General features: G+C 38.0%; 1 pseudogene; it reads left to right on the top strand.

The window, feature by feature from the left end:
• Nucleotides 1-396: 396 nt before the first annotated feature.
• On the top strand, nt 397-9,883 carry LOC131412266 (serine/threonine-protein kinase 35-like; annotated as a pseudogene).
• Nucleotides 9,884-11,773: the final 1,890 nt, after the last annotated feature.

Raw genomic sequence — 11,773 nt, 5'->3', positions numbered from 1 at the left:
ACTATCATATTCTACAGTCATGCACCACATAACAACGTTTCAGTCAATGATGAACTGCATATATGACGGTGGTCCCATAAGATTAGTACCATGCAGCCTAGGTGTGTAGTAGGCTATACCATCTAGGTTTGTGTAAGTATACTCTCTGATGTTCGCACAATGATACAATTGCTTAAGGATGCACTTTTCAGATTGTATCCCTGTTGTTAAGTGATGCATGATTGTATACAAAATTCCTAATGCAAAGTCAAATATCTATAAAACATGCCTTTTCATTTACCTTTTATCTCTTTCATGGAATACTACTGACTATTTACTCTTTTTATTATACTAACCTCTTTGAATCAATAGTCTACCAGGTTGTTGTCCTATCAGCTGGTATTTATCATATACGAGATGTTCACAGGTAAGAGCAAAATCTTTGGAAAACACGTAATCAAATACTATAGAGAGAGAACCTGTTAATCTCATAAAGAGTGTCCACATATATTAGTAGGATTATAACTAATCCCATAATTATATCTTTTGGTAAAAGCAAGGAAAAACAGTCAATTCCATAGACACAAACAGACAAAGGCCAGTATCTGGTTTAATCTGCATTTTTTCAAAGGAGTAAGTTCATTATAATTATAAAATGCTGAATACTATCAATGCCTTAACTTTTCAGGATTTAAAAAGTGAATTCCCATCAGTTGAGGTATTTTTGAATTACACTTTAAAAAGTCAACATCCGTCGATTAGATGATATATATAGATCAGACACATTAGGTTCTTTGGCTTGCACTAGAAAATGAATAGTTAAAGGATAAGAAACTCAGTTAAATGCTTAATCAAGCAAGGACCAGGGAGAATGTTGCTCCTATGGACAGAATAGTTCACCCACTTTCTAGGATTTTAAGGTATGAATTAAAGAAATCCTATTGTTTTAAAATTGAAATTTGAGTCAATCAAGCAAAAATGCAACTAGAAAAAAGATATGCAAGGTCTGGGAACAGCAGCCTTTTATGGGCCTAACTTTTTCTCCAGCTATGTGACCTTAGACAATTTAATTAAGCTCTCTGGCGTTCAGCTTCACCATGGATAAAACTCAAAATGTGTAAAATATATTTTTAGCATAACAAAAGGAAACAATGTCAATATCTCTTAACAATGTTTTTCAGTTAGTTTTCAATTACTTTTATATGGATTGTTTTATTATAATATTATATATATTATTAAATTACATGGATTATACAGATTAATCTCCCAAAGAGTTTATAATCCTAGATTAGTTCACAAAAACATTTAACCTGTCATCTACTTACTCTGAGTTCTTTTTCTGTTTAGCACTTATCACCCCCACACACTAAAATTTAAGGTCCATTAAAGCAGGGACATTGAGGTTTTTGCACACTGGTTTTTTGTGCACAGATTGATGTACAAAATATTGTTATTGAGTGAAATATGTCACTCCAAATTCCCTAGATTATGCTGTAGTAAATAAAACCCCCAAATCTTAGTCACTCAACATGCACAAAAATGTATTCAAGTTTTGTTCACAGTACATGTCCATGCTGAGTCAGCATGGGGAGTCCCCTAATGGTAGCATTATGGGCTGTGTTGTGTCCCTTCAAAATTCATACATAGAGTACTAAGCCTCAGTACCTTAGAGTGCCACTGTATTTGGAGATAGGGCCTTTAAAGAGGTAATCTTCCACATTAAGATTTTTTTTCTGTATAATAGCAATGAACAATCCGGAAATAAAATTGAGAAAATAATTCCATGTACAATAGCATCAAAAAGAATAAAATACTTAGATATAAATTAACCAAAAAAAATGCAAGACTTGTACACTAAAAAATATAAAGAATTATTGAAATAAACTGAAGAAGACCTAAATAAATGGAAAAACATCCTGTATTCATGGATTTAAAGCCTTATTTTTTAGTATGATGTATTCCCTAAATTGATTTATAGAATCAGTGCAATTCTATCAAAATCCTAGCTGCCTTTTTCCAGAAATTTATAAGCTGATCCTAAAACTCATATCAATATGTAAGGGATGTAGAAGAGCCAAAATAACCTTGGAAAGAACAAATTTGGAGGACTCACACTTCTCAATTCCAAAACTTACTAAAAAGCTACAGTCAAGCCATCCCTGATGGCCTAGTGGTTAAAGTTTGGCACGCTCTGCTTCGGCAGCCCGGGTTCAATTCCCAGGCATGGAACCACACCACTCATCTGTCAATAGCCACACTGTGGCAGCAGCTCGCATAGAAGAACTAGAAGGACCTACAACTAGAATATGTAACTGTGTACTGGGGCTTTGGGGAAGGAAAAAAAAAAAGAGGAAGATTGGCAACAGATGTCAGCTCAGGGCAAATCTTCCCCAGCAAAAAAAAAAAAAAGAGAGAGAGAGATAAATTTTAAATAAATAAAAATATAAAAAGCTACAGTAATCAAAATAGTGTAGTACTGGCATAGGAACAGACATGTAGACCAACGGAATAGAACTGAATATCCAGAAATAAACCCATATATTTTTGTTCAATTTATTTCTGACAAGGTTGTCAAGACTATTTACTACAGACTCAATGTTTGTGTCTCTCCAAAATTTATATGTTGAAACTTAATCCCCAGTGTGATGGTATTTGGAGGTATGGCCTTCGGGAGGTGATTAGATCACGAGGGCAGAGCTTCCATGCATGGGATTAGTGTTCTCATAAAACAGACCTCAGAGAGCTCCCTTGCCCCTTCCACCATATGAGGTTACAGGGGATGACGGCCATATATGAACCAGAAAGTGGGCTCTCACCAGACTCTGACTCTGCTGGCACCTTGATCTTGAACTTCCCAGCTTCCAGCACTATGAGTAATAAATTTCTGTTGTTTATAAGCCACCCAGTCTATGGTATTTTCTTATAGCAGCTGAGACAGATTAAGACAATTTAATGGGAAAAAATACTCTTTTTAACAAATGGTGCTGGGACAACTGGATATCCACATGCAAAAGAACAGAGTTGCGCCCCTAGCTCACAACACACACAAAATTTAAATAAAAATAGATCAAAGAGCTACATTTAAGAGATGACAACTAGGAAATTCTTAGAGGAATACACAGATATATGTATCTTCATAAATTTGAATTATGCAATTATTTCCTAAATATGACACAAAAAACACAGGCAACCAAAGAAAAAAATAGATAAACTGGACTTCTTCAAAACGAAAATCTTTTGGTCTTCAAAAGACAGCATTTGGGGCTAGCCCAGTGGCACAGTGGTTAAGTTTGCATGCTCCGCTTCGGCAGCCCAGGGTTTGCAGGTTGGAATCCCAGGCACAGACCAATGCACCGCTCATCAAGCCATGCTGTGGCAGCATCCCACATACAAAATAGAGGAAGATAGGCACAGATGTTAGCTCAAAGCCAATCTTCCTCAGCAAAAAGAGGAAGATTGGCAACAGATGTTAGCTCAGGGTCAATCTTCCTCACCAAAAAAAAAAAAAAAAGACAGTATCAAGAAAGTGAAAAGACAACTCCAAGAATCAAAGAAATATTTGCAAATTATGTGTCTGACAAGTATCTGGCATCCATGATATACAAAGTACTGTTACAACTCCATAATAAAAAAAGACAAATAACCCAATGAAAAATGGATTTGAACAGACATTTCTCCAAAGAAGATATACAGATGGCAAATAAGCCATCTGGAAAGCACCATGGAAAGATGCTCAATGTCAATAGTCATTAGGGAAATATAAATCCAAAGCACAATGCTATACCGCTTCACACACACTAGGATGGCTATTATCAAAAGGCAAACAACAACAAGCTTTAAGTGTAGAGAAATTGGGACCCTTATACACCGCCGCTGGGTATGTAAAATGATGCATCCATTTTGGAAAACAGTCTGATAATTCCTTAAAAGATTAAACAGAGTTACCATATGACCCAGCAATTCTACTCCTAGTCACATACCTGAGATTTGAAAACATATGCCCACATAAACAACTTGTACCTAAATGTTCATAGGAGCATGACTCGTAATAGCCAAAATGTGGAAACAATCCAAATGTTCATCAATGGCTGAATGGCCCAACAAGCTGTGTTATATCCATACAATGGAATATTATTCAGCTATACAGAAGAGACTACAGTACTAACTTATGCTACAGCATGGATGAACCTTCAAAAAATTATGCACAGTGAAAGAAGCCAGACAAAAAAGGCCACATACTGTATGGTTATAATTATAAAAAATGTATGGAATAGGAAAATCCATTGAAAGGGCTAATGATATGTACATATGTCTTTCTATCATAGCTAATCAGAGAATGAGACAATGATCAGGAATAGTCATTGCTAGAGGTTTTGAACGGAGAAGCCTCATGGAGAAATGTTTACATAAACTGCGCTTTTTTAAGTTGTATACGCTGTGGAAAATTGGAGAGAAACAGGGAAACATTTCAGATGGAGATAATAGAACATTCAAAGAACACACTAGGAACTAGATTAGTGGGGATTCTCAGTTTTTAGTTATCTCACTAATTACCTCAGATATAGGAAGTGTTAAAAAATGGAGATGCCCAGACCTAACTCAAGAGATTGGACTGGTGGTTACCAGAGGGGAAGGGGGGAGGGAGGAGGGTGAAAGGGATAATTCGGTACATGTGTGTGGTGACGGGTTGTAATTAGGATTTGGGTGGTGAACATGATGTAATCTATGCAGAAATAGAAGTATAATGATAAAAAAAAAAAAAAAAGAGTTAATGAATTATGGCCGGCCCCGTGGCTTAGCGGTTAAGTGCGCGCGCTCCGCTACTGGCGGCCCGGGTTCGGATCCCGGGCACACACTGATGCACCGCTTCTCCAGCCATGCTGAGGCTGCGTCCCACATACAGCAACTGGAAGGATGTGCAACTATGACATACAACTATCTACTGGGGCTTTTGGGAGAAAAGGGGGAAAAAAAAGAGGAGGATTGGCAATAGATGTTAGCTCAGGGCCGGTCTTCCTCAGCAAAAAGAGGAGGATTGGCATGGTTAGCTCAAGGCTGATCTTCCTCAAAAAAAAAAAAAAAAAAGAGTTAATGAATTAAAACCTATGTAAGAAATTCTGATGGGACAGTCCTTGGAATCTCTATTTCTGAAAATGTTTCCCAGGTATTTCTAATGTGCAATAATATATAGGAATCAGTCCTACAACCAGTCTCCTGGAGGGCAGGGACCATGGTTTACTCATATGTTTATCTTTCAAACCAAGCCCAGAGCAGTTTTTCAATAGAATATGAACTGAAGCTCTCATCATAACTTGATATACACATGACTAGGTAAAAGTGAGTAACTTGCTCATTATTTAACCACCAGGACCAAACTACATCAAGACTTTGGCCATAAATAACTCTTTAATAGTCAAGTTAATTCAACAGGTAACCAATTGCAAAATTCCTAGTGATCCTGTCAAATGACTCAAATTTTTTATCAGTAAACTCCATTGATTTGGCTTCCTTTTCTGAATCTGAGTCTGAGCATCTGTATATCTTATTAATGCCATTACTTTCCATATTTCACTGCAAGACATTTTATGGGATCTTGTCATTAACAGTAAAAAACTAATCGAAAGTTGCATGCTACATTAATTTTCCCCATAAACAAACATCCGAGAAGTAAAACATATGCTAATAGAGAACTGATAATTTTATCCACATACCTGCCAAGGCAGATGGAAGGCACTTCAGACAGAATTTGATAAGCGGAGGACCGTAAGCCAAAACCCTCCTTTGTAAGGTCTTGACAAGTTCCATGTGATCTGCTGTCACATTTACAACTTGAGGTGCCATTTTCTCACATCAGATGGCATTTATTTTCGAACTCATACTGTACTAACTAATGAAACATGGATATTTTAGGTAAAGGACAGGCCTGTGTGATGACTATAATCCAAACCAAACACATGGCTTTGATTCTTGCACCCCTGCTTGTCTGAAGACATTACCTGGTCCTTCCTCCTGGCTTCATACTGGTGCAAGTCTAGGTCAGCTGGGACACACGGCTCTCTCTTCTCTTCAACTGATTAAAACACACATTCTTTGAGCATTCTTTTGGAGGGTTCTCCAAGAATGAAATCTCATATACAACTGACTCAGGCGGCTTCCTGACAAGTGAGTGTCCTACACAAATTTTCTAGGCCATGTCAGAGCAAACAGAATGATCAATTTCTCAGTTGATGGAAAAGGAGAGCAACAGTTAGACATGTCACTGTTTCCCTTTTTATCACTGGAAACCTAAAGAAGATAATATTAGGCTAAGTTTATACACATTTTTAGTTTGATAAATTTGTCTATTATTTCTCTTTCAAATAACTGTTGATAGTTTTGACTCACTTTTTTCCTAAAGGATTGAACAATTTAGGGAAAACGGCTGAATTGGCTTTCGGTAGATACATAAAGTTGCAGAGGTGAAAGACAAACTAGAAACTTGACAAATTTCATTCATTCTACACATAGCTACAATTGAACAGGCTGAAATAGCCAAACTATAACTAATTATTGAGAGCTGGCTTGATTTAGTTGAATGTTATAGAATATACATATACCCATATACTGCTTACCAAACATACAAGTGCTTTTCCTCAATGCCCAGTCTTCTTACACCGGTGTGGCCATGCGACCAGCTCTTGCCAACTGAGTGTCTTGCCAACACTGAGAGAAAGTGACAAGTATCTGTTCTGAGCCAGTATATAGAGAATAGGTGTGACTTCTCCAGGCACTCTCCTCTCTTGCTCGTCACCCTGGAAAACACACATTGAGAGTACAGAGATCCCAAATGGAGCATGGAATAAACTCCTGAGATTTGGGGGTTAATTGGTTACTTCAGCATAATCTGGTCTATCTAGATTGATATAAATACATACTGAATTTGGAATTAAAAAACCCGCGTTTCAGTCCCAACTCCCTTATAATCCCTATGATTTTGATAGTTTCAGGTAATTTAGATGAACAACTTCTCCATGAAGTTAGTGCTCACTAAATACCTACTTTTTCTGCTACATTTCTCACCCTAAATTGTACTTAGTTTGCAGCCATATGACTAATTCTGGTTAATGGACTGAGAACAGTAATGATATGCATTCCTTATAGTCAGAAGCAATAAAGATCTGGTATTCTTCCTTCACCTCTCTTTTTCCCTGTCATGAAGATACAGAAGCCAAGTGTTCCAAATGGTATGAGCTATGAGGTAGAGGACCATGGCTTGAACTACAATGGACTCTGAATGACTGAGAAAGAATGCTTTAATTTAAGCCATTGAGATTTTATGGTTCATTTTTAATCTCAGCATAGACAGGCCTATCTGTATTAATTAAGTGGTCTTTTCTAAACACCATTCTTTGATTTCTTAGTAACTACAATATTTTGTAGAGCAATGGTACTCTAAGTGTGATCTGCAGATCTGTGCTGAATCACAAACTGTGTTACCAGTTAGCAATTAATTAAGTATAGAAATTGAGAGTAAGGTTATAAATATTTTTTATAGCAATTGAATATTTCCATGACATCTAAGTGTGTGATCATGTTTCTAGTGAGTCATTTTAATTGTATTTCACATGTTTATTGTATTTTATTCTATTGCATTGTTCCACCACAGGTTTGAGGAATAGTAAGGAAACTGGCCTCTACAACACATCAGGCATTTAAAAATGTTGAATGAATAAATTAAAATGTCTGTGTTCCTCACATAGAGAAATGTAGTTTGGCATGACTTTAAAATAAGATTCATCATTTTTGGTAAACATGACATATACTCAAATAATGTACATAACAGAAAGCATAGAGGAAAAAAAGCAAAAGTCACCAAAATTTTACTATCACTAACATTTTAAGGAATTTTAGATATCTACTTACACACACATGTATAGACTTTCAAGTATAGACTTAATTGCATTATAAGAGACAATTTATGCAATATGCCTTTTCAGTCAAATATATATCACGGACAAATTTAAATGTCAATAATTTCAATTTTACTCATCATTATTGATGTATACCTAGTTTTTCATTGTATACTCATACCATAGTTTATTTATTCAGTTCCTCATAGATAAAAATTTCGTATCTTTGAATGACAAATGGTAAACTTCCAAACTACTTATGAATATATATTTTTTCATGCACATGATGTTCTTAGGGGAAACTGCATAGGATCCCTGAAAATGGGTATGCTTATCTTACACATAGTACTGATTTATGGTCCTTTGAATAAGGCCCATTTGTTGACCATTTCTTCAGACTAAGAATTTTTTTTTAAATATTCCTCAATTTTGCAGATTAGGGATCCATTTTCTTCACCTACTCATAGAAGCAACACAGTTCTTAGGGCCTGCATACATGTGATATCTAACGGTCAGCAGTTACTATAATTTACTTTTATATTATTGGGAACAAGCCAAGGACAAACCCAGCTGGCCAGCAGAGCCTGCAGCGCCATTCTCTTGGATGGTTATAAGCACATGAATTGAAGAGCGGCTGTTTGGTATCTGTCCCCTGGCCAGCAGGTGTAATGGGATGAGACTAAGTGTTCCTTGGTGAGTCCATACTTTTATGACCCATCTGTTCTAGCAGGAAGGAATGAGGCAGGTGGGATTCTTCATGCTACAATAGGGCCTAGAGAGAAGCAAATGGAAACAATGATTTTAATCATCTTTGCCGAACTATAACTCACAGTTTGCGATTCATATTAAAATTACATTCATACTGCCATGAAAGCTATGACTAATAAAAGGCGAATTTTAAAACAAAATTCCTTTATCTTCAATTTAACATATGATATTTTCTCATGAAACTTGACATCCAGTGGCGGCTGAGGCCCCGGGCGAGGCCTACCTGTCGTGGCAGCGGCGGTTGGCGCGGCCGCACCACAGCCTGTGGGCCGAGATCCGGCGCGGCAGCTACAGCGGCGATTACGAGGCAGTGGCCGGACGCAGTGGGGCCCGAGTGTCCGTCAAGAACATCCGCTGCGACACCCGGGAGAACCGGGAGCTGGCACTGGCTAAATGCGGGGCCCAGAGCAGCCTCAGGGGCGCCACAAGAACGTCGTGCATTTTGAAGAGTGCGTCGCGCAGACGGAGGAGTGCGTCGCGCACATGGAGGAGTGTGTTGTGCAACGGGCTAGCCCAGCGCATGCGCCCTGGCAAGAGGAGCTCGCAGTTGTACGTGTGCGTGGTGGAGACCTCGCTCAGAGGGGCAAGGATCCTGAGTTATGCTGAGGAGCCCTCCTGCCTCTGGTTTGTCATGAAGTTCTGTGACGGTGGAGACCTGAATCGGTACCTCCTCTCCTGGAGGCCGGACCTAGCCACCAACCAAAGCTTCGTGCTACAGCTCACGAGCGCCATTGCCTTCCTGCACACAAACCACATCTTTGTCAGGGACCTAAGCGCAGACAACGTCAACGTCCTCGTTATGGAGGGGCCTGGCACCCCCATCCTTAAGGTGGCCGACTTTGGACTAAGCAAGGTTTGTGCTGGGCTGGCCCTCCGAGGCAAACAGGACGATCAAGACAACAAAAATGCAAATGTGAATAAATATGGGCTGTCTTCAGCGCGCGGATCAGACTTACTTCACCGTGGCCTGTGAAGTCTGGGAGGGACACAGCACAGCCAAGGCCGACATCTTTGTCCAGGGCATTATCATCGGGGCAGTGATAGAAAGAATCACCAAGATAGTCCTTCTTGGTAAGGCACTGCTAGAAAACCGAAAGATGGAGTTGCATATCCCCCAGAAACTAAGCATTTCCATGTTTGAGGGGATTAAGCAGCTCTTGAAAGATATGTTAGCTTCTAACCCACAGGACCACCCCAATGCGTTTGAACTTGCAACCAGAATGAACAGGGTCACATGCGCTGCTTAAAATTCAGGACAAAGCGTCTTGGGTGTTTTTAGACTGGGTAAGTGTACTTTTTGTTCTGCATGCACACTTACTGGAATGGATGCTTCACCCTGGGTCCTGGGGTGGGTCCGGTGTAGTTGGTGGAAACGCAGGGTAGAAAAGAACTAAGTGGTTATTACCAAAGATCCCTCCAAGTCTCTGTGAGGAGATATGTGGAATTATTTGAGTATGAGTTGGAAAGTCTAAGGAATTCTTCTGAGTGGGGGTTGCATTTTAGCTGAGTCTCTTCAGTTTCTTAGAAACACTTTATCTCATCGTCAATTAATAAATGCTTACTGTAGAAAATGAAGAAAAGAAAAAAGGGTAGTTCATTTGACTTGAGCAAATTGTAAGTTAAAATGATGAGATATTATTATCCTCTTTAAATGGAAGAGGATGTTGTTTTCCTTAGGTTGCATAGAATGTAAGCAGTACTCTAGGTTATTTCCTTCAAATTTCCCGGAGCTCTTTACTACCTCTGTTTATAATATACGCACAAACATTCTATCAATCCCGTTGTTTCAGTGGTATCTGGAAAAAAAAAAAGAAAAAGATGTTTGATAGGAAACACCATGAACAGGAAGTCCATAGGAAGGAAGCATTTATTGGCTAAAGACCCATTTTGCAGTTGTGAAAATAATGATGGAAAGAATATATTTAGAACAAGAAAGAGAGTTCCCAGCAGTTATGATTGGAAAGATTAATAGCTCTATCTGGAACCTGGAATCTTATTGTGGGACTGCCTGTTAGTTAAACATAAATCAGAGACCACTTTGGTTCATCTTAATGGATGTTTGGGCAGCATGGAAACAAAAAGACAAGGTCATCTAACTCACAAGTGAACATCCTGAACAAGGATTATCCAAAAAAGAGAAAGAAAATGAAGGAGTTTCTTTTGTAACAATTTCATTCCATTTCAGACCTTGCCTTATTGTGTGTGTGTGTGTGTGTGTGTGTGTGTGTGTTTTAATTCACACCTTTTGCACTGATGGATGCTATAGGACCTTAGAGACTGGGCACTCTTTTAGGAAAGATGGAAATCAACTTGCCACTGTGACCTTTATACATAATGCAGTGGTATTTGTTCAGGAAAATCATTTACTTTTGGCCAAATTGAAGTGGCTGATATAAATATTCAGGATCCAGTTTTCTGGAAGAGGGTCTGAGACCTTAGTATTTTTTGCATCAGTAGACAGTCTATAGAAAGATTTTTAGGTGATTCACCCTTTACAGGGAACCAGAAACTTCTTTTTTCCAGCTTTAAAGAGATATAATTGACATATAACATTGTGTAAATTTAAGGTATACAACATGATGATTTGATACATGAAAAAACTGTGAAATAGTTACCACAGTAAGATTAGTTAACACGTCTGTCATCTCACATAATTACCTTTTTTGTGTGTGTGGTGAGAACATTTAAGATTTACTCTCTTAGCAACTTTCAAGTATATAGTACACTATTATTAACTATAGTCACCATGCTGTACGTTACATCCCCAGAACTTATTCATAACTGGAAGTTTGCAGTCTTTGATGAATATCTCCCCATTTTCCCCACCCCTCAGACTCTAACAACCACCATACTACTCTGTTTCTATGAGTTCAGCTTTCTTAGGTTCCACATATAAGTGAGGTCATATAGTATTTGTCTTTCTCTGTCTGACTTATTTCATGTAGCATAATACCCCCAAGGTCCAGCCATATTGTCACAAAAGGCAGGATTTCCTTTTTTGTGGCAGAATTTTATATATATACAAATTTATATATACATATAAATATAATAAATAATATATAATATGTGATAAATACAAAATAAATATATAAATTAATAAGTAAATATAATAAATATATATGACACATTTTCTCTAT

Source organism: Diceros bicornis, chromosome 12 (assembly GCF_020826845.1).
Source record: "Diceros bicornis minor isolate mBicDic1 chromosome 12, mDicBic1.mat.cur, whole genome shotgun sequence".
Lineage (NCBI taxonomy): Eukaryota > Metazoa > Chordata > Mammalia > Perissodactyla > Rhinocerotidae > Diceros > Diceros bicornis.
This window is presented reverse-complemented; position numbering and strand designations above follow the sequence as displayed.